Source organism: Phalacrocorax carbo, chromosome 8 (genome assembly GCF_963921805.1).
Source record: "Phalacrocorax carbo chromosome 8, bPhaCar2.1, whole genome shotgun sequence".
NCBI lineage: Eukaryota > Metazoa > Chordata > Aves > Suliformes > Phalacrocoracidae > Phalacrocorax > Phalacrocorax carbo.
The window spans coordinates 15,470,565-15,489,440 of record NC_087520.1 but is presented as its reverse complement, the minus strand read 5'-3'; the positions used below and the strand labels follow the sequence as shown (position 1 = coordinate 15,489,440).

Below are 18,876 nucleotides of genomic sequence, written 5' to 3'. Positions count from 1 at the left end.
GAGCTGATCTTCTTAAATTGTTTCTATGCACTGAAATACTTCTATACTCTGGAAATGCCTTAAAATATAGACAATATTTACATAAAAATGCCTAGCAGAAAGCTGAGCGGCAACATCCCAAGCTAGCAGGTACCTCACAGCAAGAGTGCACTGCTTCTTCAGCAAAACCCCCCAAATCAAAGAACAAACCCTCACACTGGATCTGACTTCTTGCCATGCTTGACAGTCCCATGGTGCTGCTGAAATCAGCAAAGCTGCACCAGGGGCACAAGCTCGGGTCGGCTGAAATTTATGGCAAATCTCCCACCACTGTCAATGGGCCCAGACTGTAACATCGGGTATCTGTTGCTCTTCCAGATAGTAAATGCAGAAATGTCCAGCCTAAATGAGAAAGAACCACAGAACCACAATTTGCAATAAAGCATCTGATGATGAGCGGCTTGGGGACTGTGCTCAGTCACATCCATGTGAATCCATCCCTCACGATGAAGGAAATATCCCTTCTACAGAGGGATTTTGTTACTGCTGGTTTTGTTTGCTATTTTCAGCCTTTGTCTCCAAAATATTTTCATGTGTTCCAAAAGTCCTAAGGTAATTTCCTCTCCTACTCCAAAGCCATGTCTTCACTAAACCCAGCAGCTGCTGCAGGACGGCTTTTTTGTAAACACAGGGTGAAAGCACTTCTCTGTCAGCACATCCCGGTTTTCTATTCTTCTGTTTTCCTCGCTTCCCAGTATTTATAATTACCTCTGGAAAACATTCTTGGCCTCTAACTTGTCCCAGCTGGTTTATACCAGCGTTTAACATTCAAAACCAGCCCTGCTGGTTGGGCAGTGGCTGGGTCACATGGCAGCTCCGCGACTGGCTGAGCTCAACATGTTGGGATGCGGTTTAGCAGAGCACGAAACCACCCGCTAAATCGTAACTGAAAGCAGCCGCTGACTTAGCACTGGGCCCAATGGCAAGGCGCTGGAAGGGCACGACCAGCCGTACGTGCGTGCCCACATCTTGACTAACCTCACCTCCATCCCCATCACACTGTGCCATGTCTTCATACGCTTCCTTTTGAAAGCGCTCTGCTTTTGGAAACATGATTTTAGCAGTAAACAGTTTACAGAGTTATTTACAGCTCAATTTACTGAGCATCCTACCGGAACAATGAAGGAATGCTGCAGCATGCGTTGCCTGTCAAGTGCAGTCAGCTGGAGAGGAGTCTTCTCTTAGTTTTTTTAATGCATTTTGAACCCCTCTCCTTCCTCCACTCTACAACCAGCTAACCAGTTACAATGCAAGCCTTACACACAAGGAAAATTGAACGTAGAAAATGACAGGAACCCAGAAATGCAATCAAAGCCAAAAATGGGTAACCTGTAATTTTCAGGGCTTTTTTTCTTAATTATCCCAAAGGATCTATACTTGAGCTCTGCCAGAAGCCTGGGTAGATGGGCAATTTGTCAGGCGAAAAAAAAGCACCGTGCCACCACTGCTGTGTTCAGAGGGAGAATCTAACAGGGCAGGCTCCTCATCCCGAACCAGCGTCTGGTTTTGCTTGGACTGGATTTTGAATTTCACTTTTATTACCTTTGAGCCTGAAATTTTTCAAGGAAGCCCTCCAAAATCTTTGAAATTTTGCTCTCATTTGAAGGCAGGGAATGATTTACCCTCAATTTAAGTGAGTACAGGGACAAGAGAGCCCAAGGCAGTTTGGAAACATGTAGCTGAGAAGGTCTCCTATGATCTCTGTCACAGAATGGGGCTGCTCAGCATTTCCCAGACAACTCTGTTAATCTGAGGCTTAATTCATTAGCGTTCAGTGTACGGAGCTCCTTAACTGAAAGCATCTAGAGAAGCGCAGACGGCCTCTGCCTTAACAAAATACCAGTTACTTCAGAAGTAAAGAAAGGTGGAGATTGCTTTGCAGGGAACAGCTTTAAAAATTACTTCTTCCAAAGCTGCAGCAGTACCATGGTCTCACTTGTGGTCTGGGGCTCTTCTAGGAGCTGGTTCCTCCAAAGAGACAGCAGTGACCTGGTACCTCAGGAAACAGGACTATCAGCCCCATCAAGACCTACCTACCAAGAAAGGCAGCACAGCGCTGCCTCTCCAAATCAGGACCGAGATTTCTCAGACCTAGTGAACACACATTCTCTAGATGGTGTGATAGGCACCCCAGATCCAATGCCAGGGAGAGATGGCTGGGCTGGGTGAATTTGCAAAGGAGGGTCCTTCAGGCAGCAGCGAAGCCCAGCACTGGCTGCAGAGTGGCGCGGCAGCACTGTGCCAGCTCCACGCACGAAGCACAGCTCGAAGCAGGAGAGAGGCTGTAGGTCAGCAATAGCGGACACCGGGTACTGGCACAGCAGCTGAGGAGCAGCAACAGTAGCCAAATTTATGAGGTCTTCAGGCACCCTGCACCTGCAGCCGCCTGGGCTCTGCTGGCTTTCCTTACACTAGGAGGGCACATGGTGGCATTCAGCTTCTCCGCTTGCTGTGTGTCGCTCAGATCAGTGCAGGCAACTTGTGAACACTGGTTCCCTCTAAAACCCATCTTGCTGCTCAATTTAGCAAGTGTATTGCTCTACCCAGCTCTGCCTGGATTTTAGCACATCATACCAGTGAAATAATGAAAGTCTGGTACCCACTATGCATATGCAGCCCGTCACAGTCCATCCAGCTACTCTGTGTGCATCTGGCTCCTACAATGTTCTCAGAGACAAGCAGTTGCTAGCGCTCTCCTGGGTGAGCCCATCGGCCTTACAGAACCAGGCAGAAACACCAGCCTACCTCCTCAGCTGGGCTAGGACCATGTATCACTGGCATTAATGGGGTTGCATCAGATTTTGCCAGCTGCGGATACCGCCCACAGCTGTTGTATGTGACCTCTCCTCCCTGCACCATCTGAATTTTCTGGGCTTTGAGAAAGCATGTACTCATATAAACAAAACCAGATACAGGAGGAGAGGAACCTGTTTAAGATTTGAGATGACAATTCTGCCCTAGGTTACACTTTCCTGAACAAGAGCAGATTTGGTTAGTAACAAGATACAGACCTAATTCTGATTATTTTTACACCAGCAAAGCCAATGACTCTGGGAGAATGAGAAGTGCTTTACACAGGCACTGCTGCAACACTAACCACTGTTGCTGTTTAGTGCCCTGGACATTTTCTCTGCAATATGGTTTCAAATGCTTGTGAGAGCTGAAAACAAAGAAATGAAATACCAGCCTCCTGCAGACTTTAGAAATAATGTCCAGGAAATCCCTGCAAGGTTTTGGACTGAACAGGAAGATACATTACAGAACTTTTTCAACTTTTTTTTTTTTTCAACTTCCAAGCAGCAGAACGCCAAAATGCTAACAGGCAAGGCAAATTGAGCAAAAATAAAATATTCTGTGGACTGGGTTAGAAATTAAGGCAGTGTTTATTTTTTTATGCTTTACACTTTGGCCAGCGTTTATCCCGAAGGAAGGCAGCAAATGTTATTAGATTTCATGGAATGTAAATAAACAGTTATTGGTAAATACATTTTGGTGGTCTGCTTGTTACACTGCATGTCAGGAAAACTATAGGGAACTGGCAGGAGTTCAGACGTCTTCAAGGAACACAGAAAACAGACATATTTTACTAATTATAGCTAACAAAAACACTCTGAGATTACAGTTAAATTACATTAAAACATAACTTGTTGGCAAAGGCTGTGAGCATAATGCTTTGCCTGTATCTTTCTGTATTATGTTTCATCGGAACAGAGCAGTAACATCGGGAAACCCTGGCACAGACCAAGCCACTGCGGCCCACTGGGTCTGGTCCAGCCGGTCACTTTGTTACCTGCAATAGTTTCTGTAGGTCCAGTGTAGTTTCTAAGAGGGCAAAGGCCTGGGTTTGCCTACAGCAGGTACTGCAGGGGGATGGCCTGACATCTTCATCTGAGCCTGTGCAGATGGGAAGAGAAGGAAAAAGAGGCACCTGCTAAACGCAAGGGGCTGTACAGTCCTGGGAAGGGCTGGGAGGGCAAAAGCAGTGGTAGGTGGAGGTCTGCACGGCTGTAGCTCCCAAAAGGAGCTTTTGTATCCACAACACCTTACCTGGATGGACTGAGCCACCTCCAGCTGAGTCCTTGCCAAGCTGCGAGCTGGGTGCTGTGCCTGCACCACAGCAGTACTCTGCTGCACCCTTTGCTTTTGTCTTCTGGATCTTCTCTGCAACACATCTATGGGACAAGGAGGGAGAGAAGTGACGGCTCTAGTCTGGAGTCTTCTGTGAGGCACAAAGTCATGTTTCGGCTGTGCCAGTACACAGGGACCTCCAGCAGTTAATCGTGTAGCTGAAATCAGAAATACACCTTGACCCAAGCCAGGAGTTCCCATATGCATTTCAACTAACTTATCTACCTCCTTACAGAAATGGAATTGGGCAGACCATCCCCATGCACGAGATGCCCAGGCAGTGTTGGTGGCATGGCTGCTAAGGTCTGTGGCAGCCTTGCTTGCCCCTGGGGAGAGTCTCTGGCTGTGCACCCCCTCACCACTCCCCAACTCCCCTCCCTCTACTGGACCTGGCCCTTGGCACTACTGTCCCACCATCAATGCAAGCCATTTCTGCAAGAGCAGGCCCTTCTTAGCCACAGGAGGAAAACGAGGCCTTTCTGCAGAAATCGTTCTGTATTCATGATGTCCAGAGTTTTCACGACAAACAAGCTGTAGCGAACGCTGTCCCCTCCCACTCCCCCCCCCACACCCGCAGCGTGGGGCATGCATGAAAATCAACTGCAGAGATGGTTGCATTACACTGAATTAGATTATAAACTATTAAGTTTGGTTTTTTAAGTACAGTTCACATGAAGTAACTCGATAAAGAGAGATGCTCAGAAGCGTTGCACGTAAGCAGCATTCAGGTCACAGAAAAACCAGGTGCAATGTGTTATTCTGTTCTCCCATGGTTGATGACAATATTGTTACTTTACAGAAAGTCTCTAAACTAGAACAATTTCCTTCCTTCTGCTGGTGGGATATTAACACTGAGAGAACCCTGGCAGGGTGATGCAGCAGGGCTGGTAGGTCCACCTTGCCAGGGTGATTATCCATTTTAGAACCAGGTAAATCAAGATGGCCATTTAATCTGACCGTTTAATCTGGCCGTAATTCAGGCTATGAGAAAGGCACATATCATTTTGTTTGCCAAATAAATGAAGGGGAATATACAGGCTTATCTCCCCAGAATATGAATAACACTGCTGCCACTGTGCCCTGCTCCAGAAATACACGGCTCCTGTGGCTCGGGTTATTCTTGCGCTCTTGCCCACTTGTAAAGCAATCCTCTAATGAAATCATGCTCCATGATTAACCCATGGTAATCTCTTCACTTGGACTGTCTTTGTGTCACATTTATGGCCCATTCTTTGCTGGGAAGATTTTTACAGGGGATCTGAAGTTTAAAAGAAGACAGATGACAAGCTGTGATCGCGAGGAGGAGAGGCTCACCATATGGAAATAGAAAGCCCTGGCTCCCTCCTCTATCCCTCCTCCCCCCTCCCCCGCCGAGTTTCTCTACTTCACATGATGCTATTGGGATTTGAAGATCGGAATACAAATTAAATTATTAAATGAGGAACAAAAAAACCTCGGGTCTTTCCTCTCCATCCTCCCATGTGATCAGTAATTATAAATCAAAGTGGGGAAAACAACCCCGCTGGAAGCTGGCATTTGGGATATAGCCCAGTTGCCTATAGAAGGATACAATGCTCAGACGACATGTTTGTGCCTTTGCATGCTATGGGGGGGTTCATGCATGAATTGGTTCTGTAGCTAAGAAATTATTTCAGTGGCAGAGACTTATTCATGGGGCATATTCATTATATTATTTATTGGTTACTTATGGGGTAAAGCAGAAGCACCACTCCTCAATCCAGTGCGTTTCTCCAACATTGGACTCCCAGTCATCAAAACTCCAGTGTCCCCCAAAACAGGACAGCTGACCCCCATCTGATGCTTTTTAGCCATTAACCACTACAACCTTAATGCATGGTAGCAATCATTTAAAGCCTAGGCAGTCAAAGAGAAACAAATTAATCCATCTCAGCTGGACAGAACTTGAGATGTGGTAGTTTTTGAGTTTATTTTGGTGTGGCAATTTTTAAACAAGGTGATGATCTGGCTGGTCTCTAGTCTATATGTCGAGGGTGACTACATCAGATAAGGGCAGCTGGAACAGGCAGGACCCCTTGCAGGGGCAGCCGCTGAGGGCTGAGCCTGTCCTTGGGCAGGAAACATGCTGTGACCCTAGAGGGGACTCACTGCTCGTGGTCCAGCTGCCAGCCCTCACACCTGCACCCTGTGGGAGCTGCAGGGGATTCTGCATTTTTTAAAAACCCCAAGCACACACTGCTGGCCCCAAGTTTTGAAAAATCTGGCCCTGTTTTCAACATTGGCTTTGCAAGGCTTGGGCTCAGCTGCTGGCCTCAGTAGCCAGACTCACAAAATAAGCACTTAGTCCCCTTAGTGCAGATTTGGGCTATGGACATCCCATTTAGGCATCCATGTTTGAACACTGGCTCCCTGTAGCCAAAATAAATAGCTGAATCAATGCTACACAGAGTTTAATCTAAACACGTAATGGAGTCAAACTCAGATATACACTGTATTCCATCGACAGGTCCTGGAGATGGCAAACTGAAGCCTGCTTTTATAGTGTGCCAGCTCAGGGACCTGTTCCCAATTTGCAGATTTGGCCTGTTGCATTCTGAAAGATGTTTAATATACTCGATGCCTGTTTGTGTTAATGTTTACCATTGAAGTTTTTCATTATTTGATGTTATATTTGGCCATAGCATTAAAATTCCATTGGACCGACTGAAATTTAGTGTCAAATGCAAGCCAAAGAAGCGTCTTTGTGACAGACCTTCAGTTCCCATCCAACCACGTTAAAAAATGAAAAAATCTATTGTAGGTGTTCTCTTTGTAGCTTTTCTTCCTTTTGCCAAAGAAATAGCAAACACTTTATTTATTAGCTGTTGTTTTTATACGCACAGCTCTGAAGAGCTGAGCTCAAAGCCATGGACTACCAGGGAGGTGGAAGTCACTCTGCCAGGTGGGCATAGGTCCATCCCATAACAGGGTCAAGTGCAAGCAAGGATGGCTGCCACCTCCACCCGAGCCCATCTCAAGGCCTCATCATTTGGGATAAACAGGATTACCTACAGCCCTTTGTACTTACAAATGGGTGCACCTTGGGAACAGCTAACAGACTACGCTGATTTTTCTGCAAATTGCTTATTGCTACCTGGATCATGGTCAACCTTTGAAGCCTGAACAAAAACCAATTTCCCGCTGTGCTAGACCCCTGCGCTGCAAGGAGACCAGTCCTGTCCTGAGAAGCCTAAAGCCTTGATTCACAAAAGTACTTAAGCACACGCTTAAATTGAGATAGCTGCACTGGGACATGCTTAAAATGAAGCACTTGCATTAACTTTGCACCTAATGAGAGAGCTTGCCTGACCTGGGGCTCTGGCTCTCAGTTCTGTCCTCCTCTCCCTCAGCATGCCTGCCTCTGCTTGCAGGCTGAGGGTAGGATTTTTCTGTGGAAACCCAGTGACACAGGATCAGGAGTCAATCCCCAAGTGCTGTGGGGAGTCACAAGCCTTGGGGGAATGCTGAGGACTTTCGGCACTCAGATTCGGAGCCTGCAAATCATGCACACTCTCACAAAAACCCTGGCATGGCTCACCAAGTCCAGAATGAAAATAAATGAAGGAGGCTTGCCTAAGTCCAGATGTGTCTGAATTCAAAGGGACCTGGAAAATATGATGGCCTGGATGAAAAACTGAGAAACAGCATTTAAACATAAAGCCATGAAGCTAGGTCTGAAAAACAGTCAACAGATATTCTCTCAGCTAGTTAAAAAGGGGAGCTCTGTGAATAACCCATTTTTCAGTCAAGCAAAGAATTACCAAAGCAGACAATGATGCGTCAAACTGTGTCCCTTCCCCAGAATATTTTCTCCAACTTTCTCATCAAAATTAAGATCAGATATTTGGTATTTCAGTGAACTTTACTTCTTTTTTTTTCAGGATGGTGTGTTTAGATTTTAAAGATTATAAAATATATCATGTAAATGTCATCTCAGTACATAAGAGCATTTATTTTGACAGTGTTAAAATGGCATGTGCTGAGTTCCCACTTAGCTCCAAACTGGATTTCTTTCTGAAATGGGAAACAAAAACCCTCTGCCTGTGAAACTCTGTTGAGCTTCAGTTAAATGCTGAGACACTAAGAAAAAAGATCTGCCGCATTATACTGAAGTAAATGTTATAATATATAGCAGCAGTTCTGAAAAGCATGCCCAACCCTGGGATTTCTCATATTAAAATATTCTCTTTAAGAAGTACACATGTAGTTTAACATTTTGGGGAAAATGAAGCCACGTTCCTAAGAAGTCCCAGTGGTCACAGGCCGCTAAAATGACCCTTGTTAGGGTCAGATTGAGATTTTAGCATTTAGCCCATTAGCATGGCTTACTGGACTCTATACATCTGTTAATCCTGAATGGTGTCATCTTAACATACCATTCTTGAAGGAACTGATTTACGAAAAGCTTTTGACATCACAATGCTATTGGTTGAGATCTCATACATCACTGGTGCAAAAGTGAAGTAAAGCAACCTTCTCCCAGAGTTAGTATTGATTGTAGTGATGGGGTTAGGATGGTTTACCAGATCCTCCCACATCAGCCTCCAATTTTTTAATGTTTTTGCTAAAATATACTGTTCAAAGGGACTTATAGGTTAAGGTTGGCTTTGTGACTTGTTGCTGCTGCTGGCTATGTGCTGCAAAAAATATTTCTTACTATTTGAAAGTTCGGTAAATTGTTCCCTTTAGAAAAAAAAATCTTCGACATGTACTTAACGAAGTGTGCAAAGCTGCTAACACTGGTGTTGGTGCTCAGCAACAAGCTTCTCTTCTCACCATCACTGTGTATCCTCCTCTTGCCAGGTGTCTCGTTTACAGCACCTCACGCCTACAGTTGAACTGCTGTTTCTGGAGTCACCCACTGGCTTTGAATGCCACCACCTGCTTAAGCTGGTGACCACTTTCAGCTGGGTCAGTTTGAAAACACAGAGGTTGAACACCATTTTCTTCTCATACTTCTGTATTTACCTGGCATTGGTTTCATGAAAGGACAACCTGCCTACTACAGGACAGCCTGAAATAACAGACCCTCCATTTCCCAAAAGATTTAGAAAAAATATAGTGATGGGAATGGCATTTGCAGCAATGAGGTGTCTTTACACTCTGGTAAAGTAAATCCATTTTGTAAAACCACAGGCCGCACTGGTTGGGGAACAGCAGACTACTTGAGCTGTAGTAAACAGCCTTGGCCACCAATGATCATTTCATGTTCTGTACTCTTGAGCTGAAAAGCCCCTCTCTCATCCAGGCCTGACCCCTGAGAGGCTGTTCCTTGTTGGATACTGGCAAGAAGAGAAGGGTACTGCTTCTTTACATGTAGCAGGCACTACTTTCCCCTTCCAGTAGAAGAACTACTGTCCTTACAAGGAGCTTGAAGCAGCTTCTAGCTTACGTCAATAGACTGATTTAGGGACTCGGATCTGGCCATTATGCAGCAACAGCACAATATCTGGGCCGGGCTCTTAGGTGTAACTTGGATTGCTCCATTGGCTCCATTGAGCAAACCCATTTTTTATTAGCAGAGGATCTAGTCCACATAATATCAGAGCTTGCTGCGGCTATTCTGGGTTGTATCAGCTACAAATCTGGCCTCCAGACATAGTTGTCACATGTGCCACTTCCAACTAAAATGGGCTTGTAGTATCAATGAAATGGCATCAGAGAAAGCTTACAGCAAATGTAATATGTTAAATATTAACCACAATGCTCATAGTCCTAGAAAGGTCTGATAAGCCTTGATTAAACTTAATCTTGGATTATTTTATATTATTTACCTCCAAGGACTGTGGAAAATTGTTTCCTTTTAACCACTTTTGTTGGCTTTCTCTGGCCACACACATACTGGGGGATATTTTCCCATGATTGATGTATTTGTTTACTGAGCTGCTTGCTCAGATACAGGCCGATTCTCCCTTTAATCAGAGGTGTGAATACCTTAATAGCTGTCAGAGCCCACGTTAACCTCTTGATTAAATGACACCCTCATGCTTCCCATTAAAGAAATACATGGAACAAAGCAAAGTCATATTCTCAGTATAAAACTCATGATAGGCAAATAGTTATGTTAGTGTACTTGGCCTACTGGCATTTCATCAAGTTGTATCTTACAACAGAATGTTTCTTTTTTTTTCCCCTTTTACCCACAAGTAGATGGAATGGTTTTGGTGGGTTGGGATTTTTGGCCTTTGCCTAAGGGCAAAAAGCTCCATGAACATCAGTTTTCACTTGACTTCCTCCAAATGCTTACCTACGCTGGTTATTATGCTCTTTCGCTAAAGCAATATTACCAATAAAATAAACGTGTCAAAATTCAGAAGCACAAACAAGTTCATCTGTGACACTAATTTTGCCTGGCAAATAATTCTCCTTGGTTTTGCACAGGCTTCAATTTCTTGTGGATTCAAAGCAAATTCATCTTTAATTTGATGCCTCAGTCTTATTTTTCTTTCCCAATCTCATTAGAGTAAAAATAGCAAGGATATCCATATGATTAAAGACTTCATGTGCAAGAAAGCAATCTGGTCATAGTGCTCCTTAGCTTTATGTACTTCTTTCTATTTGACAACATTAATTTGCCATCTGTCAGCTCAGTTACATAGTTTACTTGCTGCTTGCTTGGCGTTCACCTCCCCCTTTTTCGTTGTCAGCTGTTTTTAATAGTTGGGCCTCCTTGAGTGGGCCATTTATGCAGATTTGAAACATGAGAAATCCTAAAAACTGACCATATGGGAACCCACTTTGTACTCCCCAGGCTGACATAGCCATGCACAGACCTCCTCCCCCTCCCATGCACCCTCAGCACTTAAAAAGAAATAAAAATTTTCCATACCTCCATAGCACCTTTCATCTGGGGGATTCCAGAGCATCACACAGCAGATACAAACAGCCGAATTCTGCTCTCTTGGGCAGGTCTGCTGAGGTCAGCTGAACTGTACTAGATTTCTTGGGAGCTACATTCAGTCCTAAAGACGCCATCAAATAAATGGAAGAGATCGATAAGATCACACAAGAAAGGTGACCAGAACAAAACAAGCATGGCCAGACAACTCAACACAGCCCTCTACCACTGAGGGTATCCAATGGGGCCATGTGCTTTACTGCCTGGTCCCATACACAATATAAGTGCAACATACAGCTGATGTTTATCTCACATAGACGTCTGCAGTAAGGGTTATGGATATATTCCGTAATCAATTTTTTAATAATTTGTGATAGTTGTCTGAATTCCTCAAAATGTTTCTTTTTCATCTAAAAGCCTTAATTCTAGAAAAAAAAAAAACCAACAACCAAACAAACGAACCAGGAGATGATGAAGAGAATTGGGAGATGATGTTCTACTACCAAAACATGTCGTGTTTTGGAGAAGAATGGAAGCATCTATTCCTAACTTCCAACACCTACCAAGCACCCAGCAGAGTGGCAGAATAAAGGTAGGCTTTCATCTAGAAAACCTGATTTTTTAGAAATTCTCCCCAAAACTCTGAATTTTTCAGTATCTTCTGTCAGTGCTACTACTTCATCATTATTATTGTCCATTTAGTACATGTTGTCTCTAGAAATGCTTCCTTCGTACAATATTTTAAAAGTAATCTTGCAAATACTGAAGCATATCTATAAAAGTTTTGTTGTTATAATTAATATCTCCTGTCTTCCAAAATCCACCACAGAGAGTGGAACCCAGTGGGCAGTGGCTCAGCCTTTGTGTGGAACAATTTCCCACTTGATGAAGCTGAGAAGGTAAAAACTGAACACTCTTCCTTTTCTTGGAAATGCCCTTTTTTGGGGGGACAGGAGGCTTTTAGAGCAGCATCTCTAGACCATCTGGGACAAGGGGCTGTTGTGGGAGGTGAGCCTGGCTGTCAGATTGGCAGGACTTCATCAGTAGGGGCTTTTGCATCCAGATCCCAAATATTTAAGTCTCCACAGTTCATACCTTACACCCTCCCTTGCTAACAGGGACGTTACCCTGGATGACCTCCACCAACTTTGAGCCTCTTTGCTAAGAGCAGCCCAGCACTAGGGCTGGACAACATCAGCAGAGGGTGTCTGAACTCAGCTTGTACCTGGAGCTCAGCTGAATGCATTTTTGCTGGTTCTGATCCACACCCTGGTCAGAAAAGGAGCCAGTGTTGGGGTAGGTCCTTGTCAAGGAAACTGGAAGAGAGCTGCTGGTGATGGGGTGATGGGGAGAGAAGAGTGATCCTACCTAGGGCAGGTTGGTCAGTGGACTGATCGCAGGCAACAGGTCAGTCACAGAGGCTGACAACACTTTACATCAGGATTAATATTTCTGGAAAAGCAAAGATGGAAATTACTTCCTGGCTCTGATAGCCCAACCCTGGTATAAGCAGCCACAAGAAGATCACCCCAGTAAAGGGAAGTCCAACTGTGAGACAGAGCCAAAGTAATACCTCTAGCACCACTTCCCCGATGGGAGCCTGACCAGATGTGTGCCTGCCTCTGGGGCTAAAGCAGTCTTGTAATTTAAAACAGTCTCCAGGCTGCTCTCATTTACGTTGGGGGCCAATGCACGGCTCGCTTCAGACAGAGTTCAAAGGCTGCCCCGAGCTGCTCTGCACGCGGGCTGGCCGCTGGCTGGCACCCAGGTCAGCAGCTGGCACCATCCTCTTGCCAGAGTCAGCTTCCAACCCCATGCTGGGCTATCTCATATGAATGGGGCTGGTGACCACCTGGCTGCTCTAATGGGCTGCCAAATGATCCCTCACATCTCCTTCAGGTACCCTGACAAGTGCTGCTGTGCATCGCTGCTCTTTAATGTACAGATATGCCCAGATTCATGCAGCTGGTGCAAAAATGTAATCCCGCAAATACATCCAAACCTGGTTTTAGGTTGACAAAGCCCATCCCATCATTGTGTGGCAGATACTTAACTTAAACTTTGTACCAAAGGCGGCTCTTCATAATTTTGAAACATAACCACCGCTCCAAACATTTCCCAGTATCAGCACAAGTTGGATCCAGATATCCAAATATTTGAGCATCTTTTGGGGCTGTAAGCTCTGCACCGCTGGCCGAACCCTGCCTTGTGTAGGCAACATGCTGGTACAGATGAGAGAAGCTATGATGGCAAAACAAATCCATCAACACCTTGACCAGAACAGAAATAGTGGAAAAAAGGAACATCAACATGATGCTGTTGGCAAAACTTGGCAGAAATGTTCAGTTTAAGAGAGCTGAGCCATATAGTTTTACAGTAAGGTCTGACAGCTTTTGGGACACACTGTCTTTACAGAGGCTGGATTCATTTTAGAAGCTCATTCATTTTCATGGGATTTAGTGAACAAATCAGTCCTCCTTCTCATCTCTGAGAAGACTCAGCTACAGGGAAACTCAGTGTGAATGGGAGGTGTGTGTGGGATATGAGTAATTATGCAGGCACCCTAGAAATAAATCACAAACCTACTGTTGATATGACTGCAAACCTGGAACAGACCCTCATTTTAGCCTGGGCGAAGGTCTTCAGCAACACTCTATAAACTAAAATGAACAAAAAAAGAAATTGACTTTAAAAACAACATTTTAATAATACTGAGGTGTTGAAAAAACCCTCAGAGAGCAAAGATGCTCCATCACATGGGATGGACTCAGTGCCTGGGAAGTGGTCCCTGGAATCTGCTTGGGGTGTTGTTGGGGTCAACGTTTCGTTAGCTCACTGATGATGACTACTGCTATCACCATGTGCCTGGAGAGGACGCTGCAGTGGAAAACAGGCTGCAGGGATATATAAGCTAGTACTGGCTACCACACCGACTATCTTCAAGTGCTGCTCCCCAGCAGAAGCAATGGCAGAGGCAGGACCGCCCTCACCCAAATGGGAAGCTGCAGAGCTGTGGTGCTTCGTAGCATCATGAGATGTGAAATGAGAGGTAGGAGCTGCTGTATTTCGTACCAGGAAATCCCAGAGGGAATCGGGATGCACACTTCTGAAGCATGTGTGCAGTTAGCCACACGTGCCTGAGATGGAAATGTGAGCACAAACTGCCAATCTGCTGTCTAGCACATAGACTTTGAGACTGTAATAGCAAGATACAGTAGCCTTGTGGTGCTGTACTGTTCAGTGTGCGCATGCAGTGACTGTTTACCCTGGGAATGTGTAAACCAGGCTCTTGGTCACACTACATATCCCAAAATACACTTGAAGTCCCCCTCTGGCTTTCAGCAGGCCACCTGACATCCAGATGTCCTACAGATGAAATGCAGTGTCAGTGCTAATAGGGACAGAGTAATGCTGGTGGAAAGGACAGACCTGTGTAATTCCCCCCAGTTCCACCAGAAAAATTCACATCTGGGAGGTTCAGGATGATATTCTGAAAGCCTGGTTACATTAACTCAATGCCCAGAGAACATCTGAGCTAGCCCCAATTGTAGGAGACATGCTTTCTTGAAAATCTTAGTTATTTCTAGGGCTCTGTTCCCCTCCCTTAAATTGGGATAATAGTTTTAACTGCCTCCTACACTGGAGACATACAATGTCTCAATCAGCAGATTTATCATCTTTACAGAAGCCAGGCTGACAGTAATGTAACGAAAATCATATTGATTCTGTGTTAGAGTATGGTGCAGAGTGCTCGCATTGATACTGCGTTCTCTGCAGCAATGCATGCTGTTAGATCCAAAACCACGAGGGAGAGGCATTGGAGTCCCGACGTGAAAACCTGTGTAATGCAATAAAAAAAGCCACAGAAAAACTCAACGGAACACAGTGGCCCAGACTCACAGCTGATGCACCCTGCTATCTCTTGACTGGTTTTGATAAAATTATGCTAGTTCCAGCCAGCTGAGAGTCTCTGGTCCGTGGCTCAGGCAGAGGTTTTAGAGGCACACAATAACCCCAGTCATTTTACAAAGATGAGCTGCTGAGCTGAGCACACTGAGCAGAGAGGACAGGCAGTGATGGCTCCAGGTAGCCACCTCACCATTTGTCATGTCAGTCATGCTTAGGTGGCTTAAAGGAATTAGTTTTCCATTTAATTTGGGAAATTTTCCCAGAAAGTCTTGACTCCTGAATACAAATAAGAGTCATTTAGAAAATACTTCATTGCACTTGGCTACCTTTTGGCACAACACTGAGTTAGATGAGTAGCTCCTGGGCAGACCAGCCTGGTTCACTGCTGCTGTGGGCACTTCTCTGAATTTACCTGCAGCCAGCCAGGCGTTCAGCCTGTGAGGAGCCAAACGGGCTAGAGATCTTTTGCAGGTATCTGCTAATTAGTATTATGTTTCCTAATCTTGACCCATGTTCTTGGCACCAGACTCTTTGAATGTGGGATACCAGGAATCGCTGCAGAGACAACTCTTACAATTCGTTGCCTCTCACCTAAGCAGCCTGACGCTGGTGTGTGCTGCCACACACTGCAACCCCAGGACAGTTCATCCAGCGAGCATAGTAGTGATTTTCTCACTAGCAGAAATGTGACTTCAGGTCTGGCAGTGGAATAGATCAGGTCATAATGTAGCAGCTGAGGTAATGTTTAAATCCAGTCTCTAGAGTCACTGGATCGGCAGTGGATTATGACCAAGCCATATGCCATAATGCAATTTATTTACTGCAGATAAACCAGGCTGTGCAATGGATATATGCTGTTAATAACAAAGAATTTTGTGTGGATGATGAGTACATAGGTGCTGTTGCAACCTTTGCTGTTTGTAGCTATACAGGTTTACAGCAACTAAATGCACTAATCCCTTCGGCCTCTTAAACATACATAGTCCAGTAAAACACACCATCAATGTTCTACACTTGCACAACCTACGTAATACCACAGGTGACTCTGTTCGCCTCTCTCCAGCTACGACCCACCACCAGGTACAGCACAGGACACCTTCCAGTCCCTGACCTCCACCTCTCCCCACCTGTGTAACATCCACAGCACCAGCACTTGCTTTGTTTTAACTAGAGGGACAAAGGAGCTGCACTTGCACATATTTTGGTCATGCTCTGCTATTTCAACCTGCTAAAAGGGAACTAAAAACCCTTAAATAACTCAGTTCTGCACATCTCCCCATCCTTAACACATGCTGCCTTCCTGGGGCACCTGCAGAGCCAGGTCCTGGCTGGGACTGCAGGAGCGTGGGGTGTGAGGCAGGCAGCAAAGCCCTGCACTGCTCCCATCCTCTGCTCCTCACTGCCCAACCTTCCTCCCCATGTCTCCCTCTCAGCTTTGCTGTCCTTAAAAACTTTGAAGTTTCTTTTGCATTGTGGTTGGTTTTCAGATGCACCATAAAAATCCACGTGCTGCGAATACTGTGGTTAAGACATGGGAACACAAACATTGTGGAAATAACTTGGGTTTTGTTTTTCTTTTCCTTCCCCTTCTTTCCCTTCTGTAAACTAACTTTTCCACTTCTTCTGTATATTGGCACTTGGAACTTGTTTGGCCTGTTAATAGAAACAAGGACTGAAGAGATCACATAAATTATGTGTTTTGAAAAATGAGCAGAAGTCTGTTGCAAGCTCTCGGCCAGGATTCAAGCAGGTAATTTAGGGTGTAAGGACTTGCACTTCTAAGCATTCAGCTGTTGGAAACTCACGTGGCTGTGACTCATGACCTAGGCTAGCTGCCACTGCCCTCACACCCTGCTTGTCCCCCCGCAGTGCCTGCCCATCCCTTTCCCCCAGAAGCTGGCCCTCACCCCTCCCTGACGTCTGCTATGGCTTTTTGCTGGCTCTTGTCCAAGGGCACTCTCCAGGCCGTCCCGTGTCACTTCCTCCTCCCAGCTTTGAGAAGATGACCATTAGGTCTTATTGTTGTCTCTATCTTACCCTCCAAGATCCTTGCTGCTATCTCCCTGCATGGCTGATGCCATGCATGTTTTTGCATCCTAACAGCACATTTTAACAATGACTGGAGAGTCACACGTGATGTAGGACTCTACACAGGTTGAGACACCACATGGTATCACCAGTGAGCCACAACCTATCTCACTCAGTACTGAAGATTTACACTAGAATGAGCAAGTTTCCTGTACTGGCTCCATGGTAGCTAGACATTCACTATCAGCATACACCATGCTCTTCGAAAAGAAAAAAGAAAACCAACTAAATATTTTAATGTTATTAGGGTTTGGGATTTCTCAGTGTTTCTTAAAGATTTGTCCTAGATCAGATCACAGACCAATTTGTTTTTGAAAGAGCCAATTATTTGTGCTAAGTAATAGAAAGACAAAAAGCACTTTCTTAGGAGTGTATTTTCCCATCAATGGCTCCTATTATCACATTACCAACCACTACAAAGTCTTCACCCCTCCATACCCTGATGATGAAATCAGTAAAGAAAGACGATGAAAGAACATCCTTCATGCATGTTGAAGGAAGAAAAGGCTAATATTCCTGTCCTATCACCTGCAGACCTAAGACTCAGGGAGTCTACACGTAGCTCACAAGGGGCCTTGCAGGAGAGCATGCACTGCTAAGTGCCAAGCCAGGTCCCCAGCCACTCACCTTCTCCCAAAGCCTCACTCTGCTTCCTAGGAAGTAGCTTTTCTTGGAAAAAAGTATGTTGGTTTTTACCTTTTTAGTAAGGAAAACATTCCCATAGATTTTCAAAAAGGACTTAATGTGATATTGTTAAAAGAGAAAAAAAAATCTTACGTTTTTTATGACCTTGACCTGTATCTTCTGAACATTTTGGTTTGATTGTACTATGTTGCTCTTCAGTTTTTCACACGTCATCAATGTCTCAAAGATTTCTGCATACAGCCTGTTTCTTAAGGGCTCTGGACACTGATGTCTATTCTAAAACACTTCTTGAAAACAGAATAACACGAGGGTGATTTGAGCTCCTAGTCTTTGGCCTATCTGCAAAGTGCTTGGTGAAGTGCTGTTGTAGGCAGATCATAATTAAAAATTAGCATTACTTATACCTGGGCCTGCAGAACAGAATTGAAAGTGTCATCAGATTTTACATCCAAAATATTGTCTAAGTTAGCCCTTTCTAATTCCCAGGCATTGCTGTGGGAAGATACAATTGCATATGTAAATACTTTCCCATGCCTCCTTACCATGACCATGTGCGTATTTCACATGTGTAAAGCATATGGGAATGTACGCAGGGCCTCATTGGAAATGTAGTGTGTGTGTAAATTGTTGCTTGTCTACATCTGTGTATCTAATTGCATGTGAAAATCACTACTTTAGTTGCACCAGTGAAATACAACTTTTTGAAAATATAGCTTGCATGTGTTTCTCATTCATTTTAGTGAGGCACAAGATGATCCAGTTGAAAAACAGTAGCTAAGTCCAGATGTTCTTCTGTTCCTCCAGCGTGAGAGAAGCAGCTCAGCCTTAAGAAACTCAAAGCTGCTTAGCTTAGGATACTTGCAGTATCATGAGAGAGAAAGATCATCTCCTTCAGTGGCCTCCCTTTCCAAGGACTCAGACCTACTCCCAAACGACGTAAATGGCAGAAGTTCACTTTTGCTTCCAGTAATTTAGAATCAAGCACCAAGTCTTCTTCAAGTGCTGATGAGCAATGGCTGAAAATGCTGTGCTGTGGTCATTCAGCGGGCAACCAGCGGATGCTCCTGGGGATGGTCCTGGCCAGCTAAGACTGGACATATTGCAGAGGTTTAATGTAATACTTGATAGGAAGGGTAACTCACCCAGCTTTAACAAAATGCCATTTTTAAGCTATTTGTCTAATTTCTAAACAATTGAGTTCTAAAGATTTT

General features: G+C 44.7%; 1 long non-coding RNA gene across 1 annotated transcript; it reads right to left on the bottom strand.

Annotated features, from left to right (window-relative positions):
* Positions 1 to 3,206: 3,206 nt before the first annotated feature.
* On the bottom strand, positions 3,207 to 11,141 carry LOC135314571 (uncharacterized). Its single transcript, XR_010374085.1, has 3 exons — positions 11,015 to 11,141; positions 4,087 to 4,211; positions 3,207 to 3,933 (listed from the first exon to the last, which is right to left on the bottom strand). It is a non-coding gene; the product is annotated as an uncharacterized LOC135314571 (long non-coding RNA).
* Positions 11,142 to 18,876: the final 7,735 nt, after the last annotated feature.